At 38.8% G+C, this 3,121-nt stretch overlaps 1 long non-coding RNA gene across 1 annotated transcript in view; it reads left to right on the top strand.

The window, feature by feature from the left end:
* Window positions 1-1,906, top strand: part of LOC137488455 (uncharacterized) — a 138,273-nt gene extending 136,367 nt beyond the window's left edge. Inside the window, exon 4 of the long non-coding RNA XR_011007486.2 lies at window positions 568-1,906. This is a non-coding gene — a long non-coding RNA (uncharacterized lncRNA). The remainder of the gene's footprint in view (window positions 1-567) is intronic.
* The last annotated feature ends 1,215 nt before the right edge of the window (window positions 1,907-3,121 follow it).

The raw sequence follows: 3,121 nt of genomic DNA, 5'->3' as shown, positions 1-3,121 counted from the left end.
GTAAATCGCGGTCCGCAGAAATGTCCGCGGGGCTACGTTTCCACAATGAGCCCGGGTTGGATTTGATAGCTAGATTCCATTTCATTATAACAGCTATTCATTTTTAATAAGCTGAACTGTTTGCTAATTTATTTGCTGCTCATGTATACTATTTATTTTTCTTTTGAATATATAATATTGAAACATATCACTGACCGTTTAACTGTTTAATTACAACGAAACAGATCCAAATGAGCATATTTAGTAGTTTGGGGATTTTTTTCAGGGGGGGGGGGTTGGGGGGATGGATCCCTTCTTATGGTGGGCATATCCCTTATTTTCACATCCCAATGTTGACAGTTATGAAAACAAATGCTGGAATAGCTGTTGGTTCATTCCACTGTGGCGACCCCAGATGAATAAAGGAAGCTGAAAAGAAAATGAATGAATGAATTTCACAATTATTATCAACATCGTCACCGTATTTTTTTCACAGGGGTCGTGAATATTCTGTAAAAGCGTTTGTCTGTCTGTGTTTGTTTGTTTGTGTTTGCGTTGGCTCACGTGTGTGATCATGTGTGTGTGCAGCTCCGCTGGCCAGCGTTTGAATGTGCCCACGTGTGCGCGAGCAAGGTGAAAAGCAGGATTAGAAGAGGCCGATGTGTTTTGAAGATGGACTGCGAGGATGAGGGATTCACCAGCCGACAATCTCCGCTTCACACGTCAGATGACTGGAGCTCAACGCCGGCTTAAGAGGACATCTCCGCTTGGCTAAACAGACGTCGAGTCTTAAAAGGAGAGAACAGGCAAGCTCGAAATAATGGTCACTTTCAGAGGAGATCAAGGATTTGCCAACCTTGTTTTTGAACTAATGTCACCGAGCTGAGTTGATGAATATAAACATTACAAATACACTGCAATAATCAGGGGGTCAGACCTTTTGTAGGTTGTTTGGCAAAGAGAGTTTTGTGTTGTTTTACGCCATTGACACAATGGATGTTACTGTAAATAGTGGTTGAACAGATCACGAAACTCTGAGCCACAGGTTTTGTTATTCTTCTTGATTTGAAACAAATAAGAGAGAGAGAGAGAGAGAAATATAATTTGCTTTCCTATTTATTTAAAGGGCTCCTATGATGACAGTCATCTTTTATAAGCTGTTTGGACAGAGCTGTGTGCGATATAGTTTGTGCATAGTCAAAATTAAAGTACAAAAAAACACAAAAAAAATGTCAGTGCTCATGTAGGATTGGCATTATCTCTTGAAGACATGTTCAAGATATGTGTTCATCACCAAAGCTTAGTAATGATGTTTACAGGTTGCACTTAATAGTTTCTCTCAGCGTTTCATTGAATTGCTCCCGGACAATGAAGATACCTCGTTCCCGTAGAAGACAAAAGGTCATGCGAACACTTTCCCCCTGAGTATGTGTACCGAGAAAAGAAAAGAATCAGCGGCACAGATGGCCATGCCAAATCCATCGCAGGTGCCCTATGTGTGCATGCAGGCCGAACAAAGACATTCCCTGCTCTGGGGATATACGCCTTTGTGTTGCGTTGTGCTGAAATGTCTGCATCAAGCCAACACAATCAATACGGCAGAACAATGTCACACATTAACCCTCACAGTTTACCTCCTTAAGACCTCGACGCCGCTCACATTTGTACGTTTGTTCATGATTTTTGCGAAGGACTCGTACATGCAGCTGGCACATGTTGCACAGGAGGTTTTAATACTCCTCTATGATCATATTATGGAAGATTGTCATGGATTTGGCTCTAATAGGTTTTATAAATAAATATCGAGTCCATACATACACGTTTCACTGGACGTTTTTATTTTCCCTAATAATCATATAGCAGATTGTCTTGCAGTTGATGTCGCTTCAGGAGGTTTTATGTAAAAGAAAAAGCAAGTAAGACACTCAAAGTTGGCTGTTGTTCTCGACTAAAAGATCAAAACGCAATTGTTTATCGTTCATTTTGTAGTGTTTTCTAGTTTAGTTCCAATCGCATTGTTGAAATTTAGTGCTTTTATTGTGTATTTTTCTTGTTTTATTATTGAAAAAACTGCATGTTGCACCAAAATACCAGCCTGATGTCATGAGAAAACGTATTTTACGTTTTGCAAGTTTAGTGGTTAATTCATACAAATTCGTACAAGTTCAGTCGTACGAAATTGTACGAATTTAAAAAGGAGGCGTGGCACCTAACCCCACCACTAAACCCAACCGTCATTAGTGGATGAGCAAATCGGAATATATTATACGAATTATATCATACGAATTAGCCACCAAATCAAAAAGTTACGAATTGCCGTGAGATTGTGTTGAAAATACTACACTGTAAGAAAATCTCCATGATTTAAATGGTAAATTGTAAAAATGCTACAGTATAAATCTGTAACCTGGTTAACAGTAAGTTTCCTTTGTCATCAAGCCAATATAATCATTACGGCAGAACAATGTCACGAATTAACCCTCACAATTTACATCTTTAAGACCTCGACGCCGCTCACATTTGTAAGTTTGCTTATCATTTTTGTGAAGCACTTGTACATGCAGCTGGCACATGTTGCACCGGAGGTTTTATTTTCCTCAATATTCATATATCAGATTGTCTTGCAGTTGATGTGGCTTCAGAAGGTTTTGTGTAAAAAATAGCAAGTAAGACACTCAAAGTTGACTGCTGTTCTGAACTAAAAGACCAAAACGCAATTGTTTATCCTTCGTTTTGTAGTGTTTTCTGGTTTAGTTATCGCAAGTCAACCCTTATTGAACTTTAGTGCTTTTATTGTGTATTTTTCTTGCTTTATTATTGAAAAAACTCCATGTAGCACCAAAATACCAGCCTGATGTCACGAGAAAACGTAAGTATTTTACGTTTTGCTAGTTTAGTGGCTAATTCGTACAAATTCGTACGAGTTCAGTTGTACGAAATTGTACGAATTTAAAAAGGAGGCGTGGCACCTAACCCCACCCCTAAACCCAACTGTCATTAGGGGATGAGCAAATCGGAATATATTGTACGAATATATCATACGAATTCATACGAATTAGCCACCAAATCAAAAAGTTACGAATTGCCGTGAGATTGTGTTGAAAATACTACACTGTAAGAAAATCTCCATGATTTCAATGGT

Source organism: Danio rerio, chromosome 19, assembly GCF_049306965.1.
Source record: "Danio rerio strain Tuebingen ecotype United States chromosome 19, GRCz12tu, whole genome shotgun sequence".
Lineage (NCBI taxonomy): Eukaryota > Metazoa > Chordata > Actinopteri > Cypriniformes > Danionidae > Danio > Danio rerio.
The sequence above is the reverse complement of the archived record's forward strand: the minus strand, read 5'-3'. Positions and strand labels throughout refer to the sequence as shown.